Here is a 21,855-nt window from a genome sequence, read left to right as displayed (position 1 = left end):
TTTGAAAAGATAGACAAAATTAACAAATCATCCACTGAACTCACTAAAAAAATAGAAGACTCAAATTACTAAGATCAAAAATGAAACAGAAGACATTATTACTGACTTTACAATAAAGAAAAGACATGAACAACTGTATGCCAATAAATAACTTAGATAAAATGGAGAAATTTCTAGAAAGAAACAAATTACTGAATCTGATTCAAGAAGAAATAAATAATTTGAATATACCTAAAAAGTAAGACATGAAATCAGTAATAAAAAAACTACCCACGAAGAAAATCCCAGGTCCAAATGGCTTCACTGATGAGTTCTATCAAATATTCAAAGAAGAATTAATACCAATTCTTCACAAACTCTTCCAAAAAGTGGAAGAGGAGGGAACACTACCCAACTCATTCTATGAAGCCAATAATATTCTGATACCAAACTCAAAGATATCGCAAGAAAACTACGGACCAATATCTCTTCTGAATAGAGATGCAAAAATCCTCAACAAAATCCTAGCAAACTGAATTCAGCAACATATCAAGAGAATTATATGCCATGACCAAGTGTCCATAATAAGTAAATCTGTAGAGACAGAAAGTAGATTAGTGGTTGCCTAGGGCTGAGGGGATGTTGGAGGGAAATGGGGATGACTGTTTAGAAATATATGGGTATGTGGTGAAGAAAATGTTCAAAGAGTGTTTTTGGAGTGATGAAAATGTTCTAAAATTGACGTGGTGATGGTTGCACAACTCTATGAATATACTAAAAACCACTGAGTTTAAATGATTGAATAATATGATATATGAATTACATCTCAATAAAACTATTCTAACAAAAAGTGATGGCTCACGTTTACTGAAGTAGAGATGCCAGACCTGCCATGGCAGACTGTAGAGAAAGAGATAAAAAGGCTCAGAGAAGTGGGCGTGCTAAATAGATACATCCCATGAAACCAGAAAACTCACTAGATGACTATTTTCTTTGGAAGGGTCCAAACAACACTGTTTATCAGAGATTAAGGAATGAGCAGGTGAGGGGAGTATCAGCCTCACTGTGTCTGCCCTTGGTAGGCTGGGGCTGGCTCTAGAAGATTATGTTACAGAACTTGGCTCCCTAGCATCAAAGGGGATAATAGGATTCCAGAAAGCCAGAAGACAAGTGACAGCAAGGTAGAAGCAAAGTGAGCAAAATTGCCGAAACAACCAGCAATGTCAGAATGGAAGCTAGGAAATTTTGACTGTAAAAGATGTATGGAAATGGCTAATAGACCATTGTATTCCTAGGGGTAAGATAGTGAGGCAGTCTACAAGAGTGTCGCTTAATATTTTAACCAATAGATGAAGAAGGAATAAGGTGAAGGCTGAGATTAATGGCCCCAATAGAAAGTATGATTCCTTGCCTGGTTTCCAGACCTAAACCAGTTCTCAGATCCAGAATCCTTCAACTAAAGGAGAGGCCTTTACACACTAACACCACGGCTAGTGTGTACAGTAGTAATCTTCGAGTCCTTCACTAAAGGACTCAATGGCCACTTATCCATACACTGAAGAAAGGGAATACCCAGATATTTGCTAAGTCTATTAGATACAAGGTCCAATTTGACACTAATTCTTGAGGAACCAAAGAACCATCATGGACTCCCATTACAGGAGAGGCATAGGGGGACCAGAAAATAATTTGCACCATATCTCAGGTCCACCCAAATCTCACTGGGTTCTCTGTGTCCACATATCCACTTTGTGGTCATTCCCCTGGTTTCCAAATATGTAATTGGAATGGACATGTTTAGCAGTTGCCAGAATCCTCACATTGGTTCTTTGACCTGTGGAGTAAAAGCCTGGTAGTAAGACAGGCCAAGTGGGAGCCCCTGAAACAGCCTCCCAACCTCAGCCGGCATAGACAATAAAAACAACATTGTATCTTGAGAGTAATGAAAGAGATTAATACCACGGTCAAATATATAAAAGATGCAGGGGCAGAGGGCAGCCCCATATAATATAAACATTTCATTAACCAGTCTGGTTCTTGCAAAAATTGGAAGGATTATGGTTGTTAATAGTGGACTGCTGGAAATTTAACTCCAATTAGCCTAATTGCAGCAGATGTGCTGATTGTGATACGTTTAATAGAGCAGATTTATACAGCCTCTGGTGCATGGTAAGGTTATTGATGCCTAAACATATTCTTTAACTCAAGTTAGTTGCATAAACAAGTGGCTGAAACCCTCATGTCACCAGCACTGTTGTACCTTTGCCTTTTCCTCAGCTCTCACTTATGATCTAATGGGGAGTTCCTATGACCAGCTGATATAAGAAAAAACATAAACTTGGTTCACAAATGTGTCAGTTCAGTATGCGGACGTGAGCCAAAAAGGGACTGTTGCTGCACTATAGCCCCACTCTGGACAACGGAAGACAGTGTTGAGTGAACTTCCTTCCAATGGGCAGAGCTTCAGGTGCTGCTCCTACTCATCCATTTTGTGTAGAGAGAGAAGTGGCCTCAGGTAAGAATATGCACAAACTCACAGGCAGTAGCAACAGCTTAACTAGGAGGGTCCTGGAAGGAACAAGATTAGAAGATCAGGGACAAGCATATGTGGAAAGAGGCATATAGTAGACACAAAGTGTTAGGATCTTTTGTATCCAGTGTTAATGCCCACCAGAAATTATCCACCATAAAAGAGACACTAAAGTGCACAGGATGACTCAGCCAGTAAACGTTAGCCAGCCTCTGTCCTTAGCCACCCCAGAGCTTGCACAACAGTCTCATGAAAGAAGTATCCATGGTTGCAGAGAGGCGCAGGTCTAACAGTATGGGCTCCCTTTCACCAAGGCTGATGTAGCTACTGCCACAACTGAATGTCTGATCTTCCAGCAACAGATAAACTCCAAGGTGGTACCATCCCTTGAGGAGAACAACCAGCCACTTGGTGGCAAGTAGATTACACTGTTACTCTTCCATCCTGGAAAAATCAAGGATTGATCTTGATCTGGGTTGACTTGTATTCCAGGTATGAGTTTGCCCTTCCTTCCCAGTGTCTCACTCAGAAATATTATCTAAGGGTTCACATAGGTAAGATTTTCTAATATGGGACCCTACACAATGGTGCCCCAGACAAAGAGACCTATTTTATCGCAAAGGCATGACCGTGAAATCTACTGGTCCTACTCCATAATGCATCACACAGAAGCTGCCAGCTTAGAGAACTGGAATGATCTCTTCAAGGTGCAGCTGTGGTACCACCTTGCAGATGACACTTTGCAAGGATGGGTGCTATCCTTCAGAATGAAGTATCCCCCAAGATTTAAACCAATAGCTATTATATAGTTCTGTGTCTCCAATAGATAGAATAAGCAGGTCTCTGACAACCAGGGGTGGAAGAAGGAGTGACTATTCACCATCACTCGCAAGAACCCAATTGGGTGGGGCCATATGAGTGGCATAGTGGTTAAGTTCGCAGGTTCCGCTTAGCCGGCCTAGGGTTTGCCGGTTCGGATCCTGGGTGCGGACCTACTCATCGCTCATCAAGCCATGCTGAGGCGGCATCCCACATCCTACAACTCTACAATTATGCTATACAACTATGCACTGGGGCTTTGGGGAGAAAAAGAAAAAAAGAGGAAATTGGCAACAGATGTTAGCATAGGGCCAATGTTCTTCAAAAAAAAAAAAAGAACCCAATTGGTGTATTTATGCTTCCCACCCTCTCAATAGGCTCTACTGGATTAGAGGTTTGGGTTCCCAAAAGAGGGTGATTCCACTAAGAATCACAGTAAGAGTCTCATTACATGTAAGCGCTATAGTTGTCAACTGTTCAATTTGAGCTCCTCATGCCAGTAGACCAGTGGGCAAAGGAAGGAGTTACCACATGGGCAGGGATAACTGATCCCGATCATGAGGAACACACCATGTGATCCATGCCTCCCATGGGGCATCTCTCGGAATTTTCATGTCCATTTTTAATTGTAAATGAGCAGATATTGCAACCACAAATAATAAATGTCTAGAGGCCAGAGACTCGACCCCTCAGGGATGAGGAAATAGGTCAAATCAACAGGCGAACCTAGACCAGCAGATGTGTTACCTGAGGTTGATGGTAGAGGAGGAGGTGAGTTGTGGTCTGGGAACCAACTGCAGCAGGGAGAACTTTCATTTATGCCACTACTGGTCCTAATCGTTTTCTTGCAATTTCCTTAGACATCGTGACCCAACAAGATGGAGTAAACTTAATGTAAGAAGAAAGCGGAAGTGAGAGGTGCAAGGGATGGACTGTAGCAGGCGCTTTTGGTACCCCATCCAAATTCCCTTCCCCAGGCCAGAACACCCTGTTCTCAGCTGCAGTGAGTGATATTGCAGAAGACTCACAGCTGCCCCTTCTCCAGAGAATTGCCTTCAGCTCATGGAAGCTGCTGGTGACCACACAGCCAATTTTGAAGAACGAGGCTCCTCAAGGGCTATACAAAGCACAGTAAGCCCTGGCCTATAAATTGTGGAGACTCTTAAATTACAAAACAAGAGCTCTGAATGCTAGAACTCTGAATCATACTGATTCTCTTCTCCTCTCCCCATCTCTCCTTGCCTCCTTCTTCTCTTTCACATTTCTCCTCTCCTCAACGTCTGTCCTCTTCTCCACTTCCCCTCCACCTAGAAAATTAGAAGTAAATATTTTATCATCTTATGATAGCAAAAAGCTTTCTAAACATAATGCAAATCCAGAAGCAACAAAGTAAAAGGCAGATTGATCTGACATTTTATGTTTGAAATTTTGGTATGGCAAAAACAACAACATATGGAAAGGTATTATTATCCATAGTATCTATAAAGAGGATTTATAAATCAATAAGACAAGATCCATACACATGCCCTTGTGTGTGCTTTACTCTTCCTTCCTCTGGAAGAAAATGACCACAGCAACCCTAGGAGCCACGTAATAAACATGGTACAAACTCTGTCAGCCTGAATCCCTGAATGATTATGTGGAGCACATGGTGCTGCCTCCCAACCTCCCGAACACACTGCTCAGTTAGAACCACACTGGGCAGCTTATTAGAAAAAAATAACCTTCTATTGTGTTGAGCCAGTGAAATTTTGGAATTTATTTGTTATAACAAATATGTTACATATATATATAAGATATATATATATATGTAAAATGTGGCATATATAGTAAAATATATGTTATGTATTTAACAGAGATATGTTAAATATGTGAGATTTTAATATATATATAAAGAATTATCATATTTTATATATGTATATTCTTTCATCAACAGTCAGGGTCAGAACACTAACATACTGGGGAGAGGAGAAAAGCCAAGCTTTGCATTGTTATATTAAATTTGAGATTCAAGTTTTAACAAGACTGATTTTTAAAATACTGCAGTGAGACTATTCTAGTAACATAAAGTACCCATAAAATCACAGATGTGCCCAGAAATTTGTTCAGGGATCCACTATCCAGTAGGAAGAAAGGGACAAACAAAGCAGAGTTGGATGCCAATAACAGAAATACACATATATAATATTTTCATGGGTTTTTTTTTTTTGAAAATGGATTGAATAAGCTGTTTTACTTGTTTAGTGCAGCAGAGTTGAGCAGGTATAGTGCCCAGAATAATATGAATAAGTTGTAGCCATATCTGGAAGAAGAAAGTGGAAAATGTGGAGGTAACATTGGAAATAACCCCTTCTTATTCTTGGAAATGCTTGAGAGGGTCTTTGCAGGGGCTGGAGAGCCTAGTGAGCAGTTGTAGCCAGGGCCTGGAAAATGTGCTCGAGGCTCCTTCCCTCCCACTCTTGTTAGCAGAATAGGGAGCTGGGTCAGCAGGTCTGAATCTGCTCTTCAGGAGAACAGGCCGATGCAGCCACTGAGATCCAGGAACTGCCACTTTCTAACAAGCTTGAATCCTTGACCAGGGACCTGCTATTGTATCAAAGTGGCACAGATGTCTCTGTCTTGCTATCCCAGTAAATACGCAGAGTATTTGGGGGGGGGGGGTCCTCACTCCTGGAATGCTGGCCATGGGAATACAGTCCACTGTGCCAACCTAAGCACACTCCTCCAAGGGACAATGAGAATGTGGAGATCAGTGTGTTCTGGTCCTTCCCTGCTTACAAATATTCCTTGATATGTTTTACACATGCACCACGTGGCACTGAGGCATGTGTGCCTGTCCCTTTGAATCACATCTGGGTTATATATTGAAGGGCTTCTCCAGGATTATTCTGACTCCAGCTACACCATGGACTAATCCCTATCCTGATGTAACAAAGGGGCAGTGAACAGCATTACAGCCCAAGCACTGAAAAGTGGGCAGCATTAGACTGTTTAACACTTATGAGCAGGATCATTTAACTGCAAGACAGCAGGTGTTTCAGCTGTCAGTAGGAAATATGATTGTTTTTAAGGAGAAAGGACTTTTTTTTTTCAGTTTTAGGAGGACCAGACTCAAAAGAGTATAATGGCAGAAGAATGGATACAGATGCAGGAAGCCGCCTCATCCAAGTTGGGAAGACATCAGTAACACAGAGTCCCCGACTTTTTCCTCCTCCCTCTCTCCATCCTCCCTGCATCTCTGGTCCAGCAGTGGCGGCAGCAGTGTGGAGCTCACAACCCCAAGGGAGCAACTGAGGTCCAGCATCACCTGCAAAAGTAATGAGGAACCAGGACTTGCCCTTTAGATAAAAGAGGAAAATGAGTGTCCTCAAGGTTTTAAGGGAGGGCTGGTCCACGCATGGGGTGTGGCCGATTCTGTAGCTCTTCTATATTCACCATGCCAAGTAGGGAGCAAGCTCAAGGTAGAATATATTAAATGATAGCATTTGCACCCTCCCATAGGGTCTCAGAATGTCCCATGATCGTGTCCTTACTGGTCCTTGAATGGAAACTTGGTAAAGTGAAGAGCTGCAGGGACTGGCAGGATAACATTGCAAATGTGTATAAGAATATCTTTTGAGATCACAGGAAATACAAAAGAGAGAGAAACAATTTAATAATACCATGAGAAAGCCATTCACCAAATTCAGAATACGAAACATTCTGCAGGACGAGTGACCTGGTTTCTCCAAGAAATGAAAGGCTAAAATAAAGGGGGGAAGGGGTGTGGGGGCTGGCGTATTATAGAAGAGAGGACACTAAAGAGACACAACAATCAATTGCCAAGTGTGGACCTTGTCTGGATCCTGTTCCAAAGCGCCCAAGTGAAAAAGACAACTTGAAGATCACAAGGGACATTTGAACACACACCGAGTATTTAGTGAAATTAGGGAATTATTGTTCATTTTGTTAGGTATAATAATAGCATGATTATTATGTTAAAAAAATAACCTTATCTATGAGAAGTGCACACTAACCTATTTAACTTTGAAATTATTTGTAAAGGATTTGCTTTTAAAATAATCCAGGAATGAATCCACACTGATAGAGATAAATGATTGATTGCATGTATATATATATATATATATATATATATAAAATAGAGGAGACAAAATCTCCTATGCAGAAGAATTCCAAATAATTTATATTCATACTCTGTCTTCAAGGAGAGAGAGTACAACTCCTCCCTCCTTAATTGTGGGCAGTGCATAGTGACTTCTTTCCAAAGATAAATTATGGAAAGGGAAGGGAGAATAACTTTACAATGGAGAAATCTGATGAACGTGACCTCAGCCAGGTCATCAGGGGCTATGTCAATAGTGATAAATCATGTTAACAGTATACACTCTTGCTATGATGTAATGAAAGTGGTACTTCACCTCTGTGGTTTTCATTCCCCAAACCCATAACCCCAGGCTTATTATGAAAAAGCAAAAACACCACCAAATTCCAATAGAGGCACATTCCACAAAATACCTAACCTCTACTCCTCAATACTGTCAAAGTCATCAGAAACAAGGAAAGTCAGAAATTATCACAGCCAAGAGGACCCTGAGGAGACATGACAACCAGATGTAATATGGCATTCTGGATGGGATCCTGGAACAGAAAAGACTATTGGTGAAAACTAAGGAAATATGAAAAATTTATGGACTGTAGTTAATTATAATGCATCAATATTGGCTCGGTAATGGAACAAATGAACCATACTAATGTTAGATGTTGATAATACTGGAACCTGGGCGTGGGGTATATGGGAATCCTCTCTACTATCTTCTCAATTTCCCTGTAAATCTAAAACTATCATAAAAATAAAGTCTAAAATAAATAAATACTCCAGAGGGAAAAAACTGGGAGAAATAGATGAAACATGATGGGTAGAATATTGATAACTATTGAAAGTGATGATGGGTAATATGGAGTCATTATACAATTCTCTCTACTTTTGTATATTTGAAAATTTCTATAATAAAAATGTTGAAAAAGATATACAGAGACAGGGGCCAGCCCGGTGGCATAGCGATTAAGTATGCACGCTTCACTGCGGCAGCCCCGAGTTCGCAGGTTCAAATCCCGGGCACACACCAATGCACCAAGGCACCACTGTCAAGCCATGCTGTGATGGCATCCCATATAACGTAGAGGAAGATGGGCACGGATGTTAGCCCAGGGCCAGTCTTTCTCAGCAAAAAGAGGAGGACTGGCATCGGATGCTAGCTCAGGGCTGATCTTCCTCACAAAAAAAAAAAAAAAAAGATATATAGAGATAAGTACAAGACCAAGAAGAAACTGTTTAAAGCATTAAAAGTGGCTGCTTTTTTTATTTTGGTAAAATATAAACATAAAATATACCATTTTAACCATTTTTTAAGTGTACTGTTCTGTGACATTAAGTACATTCACATGGAGCAATCATCACCATCTTCCATCTCCAGAACTTTTTCATCTTCCCAAACTGAAACTCTGTACCCATTAAACAATAACTCCTCATTCCTCCTCCCACCAGACTCTGGTATCCACCATTCTACTTTCTGTCTCTATGAATTTGACTACTCTAGGTACATCATATAAGTGGAATCGTACCATATTTGTCCTCGTGTCTGGCTTATTTCACTTAGCATAATGTCTTCAAGGTTCATCCACGATGCAGCATGTCATAATTTCCTTCTTTTCAAGGTTGAAAAATATTGCATTGTATGTAAAACACATTTTGTTTATCCATTCATCTGTTGATGGACATTTGGGTTGTTTCTACTCTTTGGTAACTGTGAATAAGTCTGCTATGAACGTAGATGTACAAATATCTGTTTGGTCCCTGTTTTTACTTCTTTAAAGTTTATGCCCAGAAGTGGAAGTGTTGGGTCATATGGCAATTCTGTTTAATTTTCTGAGAAATCAGAAGTGGTTGCATCTAAAGAATAGAAATCCCAGTAAGGAGCGTTGGAGCAGGGAATTATTCCTGTCCCTGAAAGCTTCAAGTTTTCATTATAAGCTTTGTAGAACTGTTTTTAAATGATATATGATGAAAATGAAAATAAAGTGAACACTAAGCCTCATTTGGGCTGGGCACTGGAGATACAGGGAGGGAGCCCAGAGTCCTCTGGGGAAGAAGCTGGTTACAGAACAGTGTGAGCACAGGTGCCATGCAGAGGGGTCTCCAGGTGCAAATGTACGCAGACATAGCCATCTAGGGAGATGCTTTGCAGTGGCATGTAGAGGTGCCCTAGAGGAGGTGGTGCTGGGAATGGAGGGGAGAGGGATGACATTCTAATTTGAAGAACTGGCCATTTAAGCTCAGGAATGATGACAACAATGAAATTCTTGAATTACATTGTGCAATTGGCCTGTCTCAGAACTAACGCTTTAAAATCTTGCCTTCTTCATGTCCTTTAAATTTGGTCTCAAATTTAGCTTCTGTATCTTCCTTGGTCTGAGTCTCAGTTCTAAAATTGGTCCTGATTCCAGGGTAGGAGTTTCTCTGACTCCTCTCCTTTGAAATCCCAGAGCCTGAAATTTCCCATTGGTCTCAAAGAAGACCACATTCAGGAGAAAACCCAGGAACCCTGTGTCCTACCCAGCATGTGAAGCTGAGGGCCATGGGGTGCTAATCCAATTCCAAAAGAACCATCTGCCTCCTGTGCTCTCAGATCCTGATGGAATGCCCAGCATGCCTGTGGGAATCCAGGTGTCTTCATAAAGGAGAATATGTTCCAGCACTTTGATATAATAAAAGTTTTAGAGAAAGGCGTGTCTTAGTGATACTGCACAAACTAACCTGTGGCCAAAAACAATTCAGAAAATGTATTAAGACTCTTTAGATTTGTCAAAACTATGAAATCTTAAAATCGGATATTGATGGGAAAACACTATATAATTGAATGGATAAATGTACGGTAGGTATGACAATCAGCCAAAAATATTGCATACATTTAATGTAGATTTAATTTTTTCCTTCAAAAAGTTATTAAAAAATTAAATGCAGCTTAGAAGTGATGAAAGAGATGACATATTTTGAAGACTTTCCAGGTGCCGGGTGCCAGGCAAAATCAGCTGTTCAAACCACCTGGAGAAGCACAGACTCCCCATGGAACCCAGTGACAAACGACCCTGTGTTCCTTGTCTACCTGAGAGGTTGCTCCTCTAGATGTCAACCTCCACAGACCCTGCTATCAGACAGGTGATGAGGAGGAGGTCGCCAGCAGTATTTCTGATCCTGGCTAAGATGAAGAGGGGATTTGGTCTGCAAAGACAGGAAGTGAAGAAACAAAGACTCCCAGATCTAACACCTGGTGAGCCCAAACACTGCCCCAGGGAAGGCTCATGGCTAGAAAGATGAGGAAGGTAACAGTCTCCAATCTCTATGCTGCCCCATGTGGCCAAGCTCTCCCTTACTCCAACTTAGAATAGTGTCCCAGGGAGCCCACAGTGGTGAATATTGTAAATATGTCTTTGCTCAGCTCCAGAACAGATCACCATGGCCACCCACTCCTGGGAATTCCTGTTCTCTTTCTGTGTATTAGGCAGGATATTAATTCAGGTGTGTTCATCAGATACTCAAAAGTGGTCTAAATAGGATAGAAGCTTGTATGTGTCGCACACGACAGTGAGCCATGCGCTCCAGGGCTGCTAAGGTGACTCTGCACCATGAGGTTGTCCAGGGATCCAGGTTCCTATGACCTTCCTTCTCTGCTGTTTCTGGGATGTTGCTCTTATTTGCATGACTCAAGGTACCTAAGGCCATGTCATGGTCCATGAGCAGGACAGGGAGAGCAGGGAAGGAGAAGGGAAGCCCTTCAAAGGCAAAACCCACAACTTCACATCTGCTTCATCATATTGGCCAGAACTTAGTTACACGGACATAGCTACTCTCAAAGGGGGCTGGAGAATGAATGTAGCTTTTAATCTGTGTGGCCCTGTGCCCAGATAAAATTCTACTACTACGGAATAATGATGATTTTTGCTATACTTTGTAGATTTTTAAAAATCATAGCACCAGAATTGTCATTATGAATATCTTAAACTGAACCAGATTTGTATGTAAAAAATGGAATAATCTCAGAATATATTAATTGAAAAAAAAGTACAGGTAGAGTGTGTAGTGACCTGAAAGGGAAATCTCTGTAATACTGTGGAAACTGGCAACAGTGGTTGGCTCTAGGAAGGAATTTAGAACTGTGTATGGGACTGAAAAGGAAATTTACCTTTTACTGTATACAGCTTCATTATTTGAATTTTTTAAACCGTGTGCATGTATGTTTTGACTTTGTTAAATTAACGCTTGTTAAGTGGAGCACAGGGTGTGGGACAGTGGACTAGTTCAACAATAGACCAGAAGAGAAACTGGAATAGAGACGTTTATTACTCACAGCTCCTGGAGGAAGTACACGACATGCCTCAAGGGGACACGCGGGGAGATAAAGTCAGGGTGCAGGCAGATTGATAGACGAGACCTGTGCATATGCCTTTATTAGGTTCCATGGGTGGAGTGCTTTGGGGTTCCCAGACTAAGCCCAGATTGGTCAATTCAAGCCAAAAAGAGCAGAGTTTGGTGAGGTCCTCTCAATACAACCAATCTATAAATCAAAATTGGGGTGAGTTTATTATGAGCCAGATCTAAGGCCCATATAGTCCAGAAGAGTCCTTTCACAAAGGAATGGAACACTCCAAAGAAGTGGGGGTGTACAGAGTGGTCATATACCATCAAAGAGCATGTATCACATATGATTGGAATGTACCTTTTACAACAGTCATGAGATTGCTTTGCCAGCACAAGATTTCACACAGCAGTTGATGAACACAGCAGGTAACAGGTCTGTGGTCTGGAGCTGGGTGGTCACAGCAGATCAGCAATCAATCCCTAGCATAGAGAGAGATGCTTATTTTTAAGGAAATGCAGATGTGGGGGAAGTTACTTTATCTTTAAGGGCATTGTTCTTGTCTATGGGACATAGTAAATACTTAAAGCAGATATACAAAGCATGCTCAATGGCCACATCAGACCCTTTTGGAAAAACAAGGTCAGGCATTAGTTTTACAAAAATGGCTTCCTCGTATACTCCCATATATCCTATCCCTTGTCATTTATTTATCAGTCCTAAGGAGCCACAAGGGGAAAGCCCTGGGAGGCAAGGGAGACTGTTGCTCACAGGGCTGATCAGGAAGTCATATCAGGAACTCACATCTCCTTGAGAATCTTCAGGCTGTTATGTAGGACATGCAATTGCGGGAGGGGCTAGTGTCAGTTCAAGGTCCCTGCAGGCCCCTTGGCCACACAAAATGAATGCTGAGGCAGGAATATCATGGAGTAGTTCAGCTAAACTCTAGACAATGTATTGGCCAGTTGAAATCAATTCTGAATTATCAAAGAAAAACTCACTTTTTTTAGCAAACATTTATTAGGCCGTTATTATGTGTCAGATTCTCTGCTGGGCCTCCTTGAGTGAAACATCAAGGAATTCACAATGGGGCTGAATCAGCTGGTAAATGCAGCATATAATTAGTGCTAGGAAACCACTTCCAGGAGGAAGCAATGTCTAACCTGAGACCTGGGGGAGAAGTAGAGTGAGTCCAGGTAAATGGACAAAGGAAACCTTTTAGAGAATCAGCATCACAAACAAAGGCGAGAGAGAGAAAGAGAGAGAGAGAGAGAGAGAGATGGAGGGAGGGAGGGAGAGCTCCTGCACACACTTGAGGAGTGTGGAGGAACTGTCAGCAGATCAGTGTGGAGATTAGAGAGAGAAGAGCACAGGGACAAAAGCAGGAGGGGAGTGGTGACCATGCTCCAGATCTCAAAGGTCATCTCAGCTTGAAGAGATCCTTGGCTTTTCACCAGAGAACAACATGCAGCATATGGCTGCACTGAAGCTAGGGAGAACCCTGATCAGATCTGCATTCTAGAAGAATCTCTCTGTAGAAGTGTGAAGAATGAACAGAGACACTAGACTAGCTACATGGAGAAGGGGAGTGGGCAGGGAAAAACATCGCAGGAGCAAAAGGGAGACTACTAAGATGGAGGAAGGGAGTAGAAACAACCCAGAGAGTTCTGAGGGATCAATCTAGTGTTTGGCGTTGGAGCAGCAGCATGTGGAAAATGAGGTAGGAAAAAAGAATGGTCCCCAAATGGTCAGCATTCCACCTTGGGAAATGACATAGGACAAGGGATTCTGGTCCATAACTTAAGGATGGGGTGGATTCTTATGTTGTTGGTGATCAGGCAGGAGTTAAGTTTAGTTCCACTGTACAATTATTGAGTGCCAGGTCTGCTGCTCCCTGCTGGAGACATAAGGAAATCAAAGGTATATACCTCATCCCTTTGTGATTTATATGTCTGGTTCTGATGAGGAACTTGCCAATCCACGACTTTCCAGGACTCCCACTAATTTTGTGGAGTCCCTGTTTGGGAAGTGAGCTGAGACTTGGAGAGTTTCATTTGGACTAAAACTTGGTAGGAAGCCTTGGTTAGAAGACACCAATTTCCTAATATAATTGACTAATTAATACAGGAGAAACAAAATGACCAGAAGATAAGCTGAATGAAGGGAAGGAAACAAAGTGGAATCACAAGAAGTGACTTTGTGGGATCCCATATGAGAGGCTGCTGGAAGAAATCGTGGGACCCAGGATTTGCTGGCAGGATGACACATGGAAGAGAAAACCAGTTCAGTTTAGTGATGGTGCTTTCTTAGAGATGTAGGACATCTGAAAAGTGAAGGGGAAAATGTTCAGAGACGATGCTGTCTCAGGTTCACACAGAACTGGGGAGAAATCTTTCCAATGAAAACTTTGCTTCTTGTATCCAGGATTGTGCTTTGATAAACACAGCTCAGCTCTGCAGATCATCTTGTCCAGTGTGTAACCCACAGTTATAATGACCTTGTTCAGTGATTGTCCAGCCTATCTGTGAACACATCCACGGCAGAGGCCTCGATAGCTCCCGCTCCTGCTTTCTCTGACCTGGAACGTCCTGTGCAGACAGAGTCTAAGATGGTGCCCACTGATCCCTGCCTCCTGGGACTCACATTCTTGTGGAATCTCCTCCCACTGAGTGTGGGAGGGACTTGTGACTATCTTCTAACCAACAGAATATGGCAACAGTGATGTCACTCCTATGATTAGATTATGTAAGACCATGACTTTCATCTTGCTAGTCTCTGTCTACTGCCTTCTGTTCTGGCAAGCTTTGAAGTGAGCTGTCCTCTTGGAAAGGCCCACATGGCAAGAAACTGATGTCAGCCTCCAGCCAACATTCAACAAGAAACTGAGGCCCTCAGTCTAACAGCCGACAAGTAGTGAATCCCTCCAACAACCACATGAGCTTAGAAGTGGATCCTCCCCCAGCTCAGCCTTCAGAGAAGAGCCCAGCCCAGGCCGACAATCTGATTAAAGCCTTGTGGGGAAGTCTGAAGGAGAGGACCCAGCAAAGCCATGCTTGGACTCCTGACTCATAGAAAGTAAGAGAAAATAAATGCTTTATTTTAAGCTGCTAAGTTTGTCGTAATTTGTTACAGAGCAATAGATAACTGATAAAACCTCCCATAGGTTTTACTCAGTTAAATGACCCTTAGGGACATTTAAAACTACTCTCACTCCTCTTCCCTAGGGCAGCCTTTCCCTTTCTTGAAGACACACATCCTGCTTTCTCTTTACCAGCATAAATGTCAAGTTCTCTTACTGTCCTAGTTGCTTTCCTCTCACCATCCAGGAGGCCCCAGTGGGGAGCAGCAGGCAGGGTGAGAGTAAATGGCTAGTCCTTTCCTCACGTTTTCACCTTGGAGAGCAGACGTGGCCAGGAAGTCAGTTGGAAGAAGAGAAGTTGGGCGAGCAGGGAATGGAAGGAGATGAGTGAACACCTCAGTGTCTCTCAGGCCCATGTGAGGCTGTGCTTTCGAGTTGTGAAATAAAACAGTGAGGAGTAAACTCTGCATGGCCATGGCTGGTCTTCACCCCTTTAGCATTCTGGACAGCCCACCTCACACCCTAAATGCAAACACCATTGATTCCCTGCAGCCCAGATGTGACACTCCCTTCCTACCACCTCTAGCAAACACACTCCATCAGCCAACAGAACCAACTCTCCTGTCATTTCAAACCCATGTCTCACCTGTAGGCACTGTGAGAAATGCAATAGACTCCCAACCAGTCTCAGGGCCTGGAGGGGAAGGGAAGCTATCAGAGTCCACAGGAGGAGGTGACCCTTAATGAGGCAGGTGAACAGTGTACAGGAGTCAACATGACAGAGTGGGAACTTGGGCTCAGCAGTCAGACTTTTGTTAAAGTCATGGTTCAATCATTTGAAAGCCACTTCACTTTTTGGAGGCCTCAGTTTCCTTGTCTGTAAAATGGAGTTGAAAGCTGTCCCTATCTCCTTTGGGTCTTATGAGGTTTAGATTATCTAATTCATGTAAATCCCTTAAATCAGTGCCTGATACTTTTATAATCCTGAATCCTGTAAAGGGAGGTGTCCACCCATTGAGCTCCTGTTTCTTTACTCCAAGTGTGATGAAGACCAGTTCTTCCCAATAGTCATCATTCTGACTCCCTTCTTATTTGCTTGCAACTGGAAAACTATTATGTCCCTTACAACCCATGGGGTGCAGATGGGGCCACCAGTAAAAGGCCAGGGTGGAGCCCAGGATGAGGAAGTCTTAGAGCAGCACACAGACAGACACACACACACACACTCTCACACACATAAACACCCATACATGCTTATGTATATACACATACAGACATACGTGTTTATATACACACATGAACCCACACAGAGAGACACACATACACATTATACACTCCCTTCAGATTTGACAATTCGGTTTGGGGCCTGGTTTACTTTATCTCTTATAAGAAATTCTGGATCCTAATGGAGAAAGACCTGGGAATTTTTGTCCAATGAGAATGAATTTCTCTCCCCAGACACTCTGGTACTTCTGGGCCTCATGTGGCCCTGCTCCTGGAACCCTCACAGGCATTGGAACTTAGATCAAGATCCTGGAGTCCACAGGCAGCCACATGCACTGGCCCACCCTGGGAATTGGGGCTCTGGGAGTCCCACAGGTCACCAGCCTCCCACCTCACCTATAGCTTCTCAGCCCGCCCTCCCACAGCCAGGGGTCCCTCCTGGGCTTTGCTGCACAGCAGGACAGCTGCACACTGGCTCCAGAAGTAACAGCAAGTAACAGAAGTAAATTGCAGGATTTGCAATTTAACTCCTTGGGTGAGACGCCCTTAGATCAGAATGAGGAAGCCCAGATGCTCTTCCCCACCTGAGCTCTTGTGCCTCCAGAACACAAGCCCTGTGACCACAGCTCCGGCAAACACAACTCCAATGACGAAACCTCCAAGGAGATCCTGGCCGGCAAATGCTCCCTGAATTGGGAAGGTGGACTGAGAAGGTGGCTCTGAGAAGGGAAGGAAAAGTGAAGGACTCTGATCCCCAGATCTGAATCCTGACCCTGCTGAAAGCAGCCAGAAGGGCTCCTGCTTTCCCTAAGAAGAGGCTCCACCCCTCATCCCCCTCCTTATCCCGACAGGCTTGGGCAGCCCCTCAAGCTGCATCTAATGAATGGATCTATCATGTTGATACTATGTATCCTTGGCATGATGTGATGAAAACCACAATCTACCTCTGTGGTCTTCCTCCCATTAACCCATTAGCCCAGTCTTAGGAGAAAAACAAATTCTGGTAGAGGGACATCCTACAATATACATGACCAGTATTCCTCAAAATTGTCAAGATCATCAAAAACAAGTCTGAGAAACTGCCACAGCCAAGGGGAGCCTAAGGAGACATGAGAACTAAATGTAATGTGGTAACCTGGATGGGATCATGAAACAGAAAAGCAGTTAGGTAAAAACTAAGGAAATCTGAGTACACTATAGACTTTGGTCAATAATAATGTACCAATATTTGTTCATTAATTGTTAACATATGTGCCATACATTTTTAACATAAGATGTTAATAAAAGGGGAAAAGGTTTGGGCTATACGGGAACTCTGTTCTATATTCATAATTTTTCTATAAATCCAAAACTGTTCCAAAAACTAAAGTCTATTATTAAAAAAGAACAAAATTGCAATTTGGGAACATAAAAAAAGCCTATTTTTTTAAAAGCTGATTCTTTTAAACTTGGGGGAAAACATCCTATGGATTATGACTTTAACTAACAGTTAAATAGGAGGCTCACCATGGCCCCGACACTGATATTTGCTGTATGTATGAACGAATGTCATTCTCCCCTCTTTTGAAGCGCACACAAGTCGTCGTGGCGTCCAAGTCTGAAATGCACTGGGAATTTGGAAGTGTCTGCTCCACAAAGATAAATTTACACACTCTTTTCTAAGGCCAAATATGGAGAAAATCAGCAGGGAAACGCTAATGTGCTAACGGGCTGGAGAAGGGAGTGAATGTACAGCTCTACGTACATGTGGCAAAACCTATTTATTATGACCAAAAAAAAAGTAAATGAAAGAATACAAGACTCTGGTCATGAAAGAAAACAGGACTCTGGTCATGGAGCCGGATTGGCCGTCCACTCGGCTCTAAGCAACCAGACCGTCCTCGCGGCCCCGATTACCTTTGGCTCTGGAGACAAGAGTGGATCGGTGCCTGAGCTGGACACGGGAAGGCGAGGAAGACCCACGAGGAAGAGGCGAATGGAGGGTCAAGCAAGCAGGAGGGATCAGGCCTGGAGGGAGGACACAGCGAACTTCACGCTCCTCCAGAGCCCGCCCGGCGGCCCGGCCCCGTCCTGCTCTCGGGCCGGCGGCCGCGTTTGGTCGCCCGGACCCCGGGGCGCGTGTGACCGCTGCTTTGCTGCATTTCTCATGGACGCCCCCTACTCACCGGTCGTGATCTCCGGACCGCGAATCCGGGGCTGGTGTCGCTTCTCTCCCGCGGCGGTCAGTTCCGGGTCGCGATCCCCCGCGAGACCCCAGCGCGACGGCGCGTCCCCGCCGCTAATCTCCGGGGTCTCCGGAGCCCCCATCGAGATGCCCCCGAACCAGCGCCCGGATTGGCCCCTGCCGGACTCCGCCCCCCAATGGGAACCTTAGTCTCCTCACGTCACCCACCACCGGGCAAATCCCCGGGCCGCGGCGGGGGGTGGGGCGGAGGAGCAGAGAGAAGGAAACCGAAATCAGGCGGAGCCGAGGCTGCGCGGGAGCCGCAGCCAGAGTTTGGCGTGTAGTGCGAGCTTCTGGGTTACAGGGTGGGAGGGAGTCGAGTTCTGGGACCTAATGAGACCCTTTGTAGGACTCCGGGATGCCAGCATGTCCTCCCCTCCTCCCGATTCCCGTCTCGGGCTGGATCAGGGTCAGAGGGCGACGCAAGTGGCGCTCGCCAGGTGCTCAACATTCAATAGGACTCCCTGCCCCCAGCGTGGCCCAGATTTGCTTCCTGGACCAGGCAGGATCTTAGCAAGCAAATATTCTCAGGGGGCTGTTTGCAAAAATTAACCACCATTTCCGAAGCACCTACGATGAGTAAGGGGCTTTACATAAAATATCCTTAAAGCAGGCGGGCTTTATCGTCCCCATTCGACAGAAGGGAAAATGGAGGTTCCAAGAGCTTAGGGGCCTGGGCTCGGCTCAGTGGGCTTGTTTCCCTCCTCGGCCTGGATTCGGAAACCACAGAGCCCGCAAAGCGGGCCGGGACTCGGTTCCCAGGGTCCTCGGTGGGGAGGTGTCCTGGAGGCTCCCGCGGGTCCCCGCCGCCAGTGGCCCCGGAAGCTGACGGCGCCGAAGCGGCCCAGCTGCCCCCCTGCACCCGCTTCCTGCTCTGCCTGCGGCCGCCGCACCCGGTCTGGTCGCGGGGCCCCGTGTGCAGCCGTTGCTGTGTCCCAGGTACTGTCACATGAAAATCCCCGTCTCCCGGGGCCAGCGGGGCTGTCGCCGCGTTCAGCGCGGGGCTAGGGAGGGCAGTGAAGGTTGTCCTGGTCACCCTGTTCCCTGCCCCTACGGGGGGTGGCCGGGAGATCAAGGTGGGGACAAAGGTCGTCCGCCTAGGCGGGGGTAAAGGAGTAGGTTGCAGGTATTGGGGGTATTCATGACAGGGTGAGCTCAGGGTCCTAAACCCTAAGACCTGCCCGGCCTCCACCCCTCCCCCGCAGGGGGTGAAGGAACGAGGTGAAAACTCAGGGTTTAAGGTGGAGGGCGTGGAGTATTCAGAAGAAATACATGCCCATATTTTACATCCCCGTCCGCCACCCCACGCCCCGCTGTCTTTTCTCCCTTTGTCGAGCGATGTAGCTCTCCAAGCCCCTCTCCTCTGGGCGGGAGGGGTGTGGGCCTCACCTGTTGGCCACGACTCTGGTGGGCCTGGGTTCTGGCTGTGGTCTCAGCACATCCCAGACCCTCCAGCCACGTGCTCCCTTGGTTGGTGTTGTGGAAGAAAGCCTGTTTAAGTGTTCTTCAAATGATTTCCTGCAACTAATCTGCTCTCTTTCTCTGTCCCTAGGAAGTCCTTCCCCACCCACAGGCCATTCTGTGCTTCCTCCAGCCTTAGTGGTCCCTTTCTCCTGCTTAAAATTCTCCCATATCTTCCCAGCCCACTTAGAGAGTCCGGAAGGCCTCTGCAGGGCCTGGGGGGCTGACATGACTGCCCTGCTTGTCTTTCTGACCGCCCTCTTGCCACTTCTCCCTCAGTCCCTGTGCTTCATCCCTTCTGCCCTAGCCCCTTGCATGGCTGCCCCCTTCTTGTCAATCCTGTCTCTGCTCAATTGGCATCTCAGAAAGGCCTTCCTCCACCATCCAGTCTTCAGTCAGTTCCCCATAAGGCATCATTCTGTTTCACTTTCTTCATGCGTTTGTCATCATTTGAAAGCATGTTGTTCATTTCTTTCTCAATGTATTTATGTTCCACCTCCCCCACCACCACAAGTGTCAGCCCCGTGAAAAGTGGAGACACACCTGTCTTCCATGCACGTGGCTGTCACTCAATAAATGTATGTTGAATCAGTGAGCTCTGCTTGGGCATTTCTGGAAGCTTTCTGAAGCCTTATGGCCCTGCTTGGCTGCAGTATGTCATGCACTCCTGTCTTCCACCACACTACACCTTGGTTGGTGCGGCTTCTCAAGTCCAAGTAAGGGTAATGGAAATGATGGCTCCAAGGCTTGCTTTGTGCTCAGAGCAGTATTGTAACAGCACACTGTGGTACCTGCCTGGTGCTCAGACTCTCTGGCCCCCAAGGTTCTGAGAGCAGAGTCAAAATTCCTTCCTCCAGCTCTCCAGCCAGGAGTTCATACCAGATGGAGACCAGAGTGGTATACGGGGCTGGCTGGGAGTTTGGCTTTGGAGTGTGGGGGAAGAGGGAGAATCCCCCTCTGCCCTTTCCCTTAAGGTTCTTATGGCTGGCCAAATAATTAACAAGACAGGTTGGCAGGAGAAAATAATACAAAGTTTAATAACATGTATACATGGGAGAAAGCAGGGACACTGCGTTTCTCAACACGATAGCAGAAATTCTCATCTTAAATACCATGTTCAGCTAGAGACAAAGGAGGATGTTGGGGGTGGGGGGAGTCAGTTACAGGAGATTACCACTAAAGCACAGTAAACAAGAGTAAGGTTATTATGCAGATTTAAGGCCTCACTTTCCACATTGATAAGTTTCTAGAAATGAGATCATCCCCCCTCTTCCCAATACAGAGAGGGAGATACCTTTACAAATGGAGATTTCCCTTATAAATGTAAATGTTTGTCTGGCAACTCCTGGCAGGGCCATCCAGAGAATGTGGCCAGAGAGACAGAACTTTGGATAAGGTGGGCTTGTTGGTGCCTTTCCTATTGTAACATCTATTTTACATTATATTACAGCCATCAGGTAGAAGATCTGTTCCAGGAAAGAGTTACTATGTCAAATTCTTTAGGCAGTTAGTGGGGGAGGTCAAATGTCCGTCAGAGAAAACAGTCAAGGTAAAGAGAGAGATTTCAGGGTGGCCAAATCTTGATCTCCCACAGGAGTCATAGCTCTGATACCAAACCAAGTGGGCTCGCCTCCTGGTGAGTTAAATGAGACTCTACACCAGCGGAAGTTGTCTCACAAAGTAAAGTGTATTTGCAGCAAATAGGAGACCATGAGGAATCATTTCCAAAGTCATGGAGTCGTGGAACAAAGGGAGGTAGGAACTTTTATTTCAGTTGGGGAATGAATATTCAAAAGGGAGAGGCAGGTACACTGCAGATTATGGTAATGAGGCTTAGTCTCCTTCTATGGAGATCTTCACATTAAATATAAGGCAAAGTCATGGGCATAGCTCTTGTAGGAAGGCTTGGCTAGCTTCAGGGTGGTTGCTGGTTGTGTCTCCTTAACATAAAAAAACAACTTGGAAGGGCCGGCCTGGTGCTGCAACAGTTAAGGGTTTGTGCTGCTCTGCGGCTGCCCGGGGTTCGCAGGCCCAGATCCAGGTTGCGCACCGTCGCACCGCTTCTCAAGCCATGCTGTGGCGGTGTTCCGTATAAAGTAGAGGAAGATGGCCATGGATGTTAGCC

The 21,855-nt window shown here is 44.9% G+C and overlaps 1 long non-coding RNA gene across 5 annotated transcripts in view; it reads right to left on the bottom strand.

Moving 5' to 3' along the window:
- The window catches only part of LOC131413919 (uncharacterized), a 42,236-nt gene extending 25,707 nt beyond the window's left edge, over positions 1–16,529 (bottom strand). For 3 of the 5 annotated variants that reach the window (XR_009222061.1, XR_009222064.1, XR_009222063.1), the window contains exons 1-3: positions 12,744–16,529; positions 12,103–12,224; positions 4,076–4,635 (exon numbers count right to left, since the gene is read on the bottom strand). This is a non-coding gene — a long non-coding RNA (uncharacterized LOC131413919). Of the gene's footprint in view, positions 1–37; positions 2,548–4,075; positions 4,636–12,102; positions 12,225–12,743 lie in introns of those variants that run through there. The other 2 variants (XR_009222062.1, XR_009222060.1) reach the window with 2 other exon arrangements.
- Positions 16,530–21,855: the final 5,326 nt, after the last annotated feature.

This window comes from Diceros bicornis, chromosome 14 (assembly GCF_020826845.1).
Source record: "Diceros bicornis minor isolate mBicDic1 chromosome 14, mDicBic1.mat.cur, whole genome shotgun sequence".
NCBI lineage: Eukaryota > Metazoa > Chordata > Mammalia > Perissodactyla > Rhinocerotidae > Diceros > Diceros bicornis.
The sequence above is the reverse complement of the archived record's forward strand: the minus strand, read 5'-3'. Positions and strand labels throughout refer to the sequence as shown.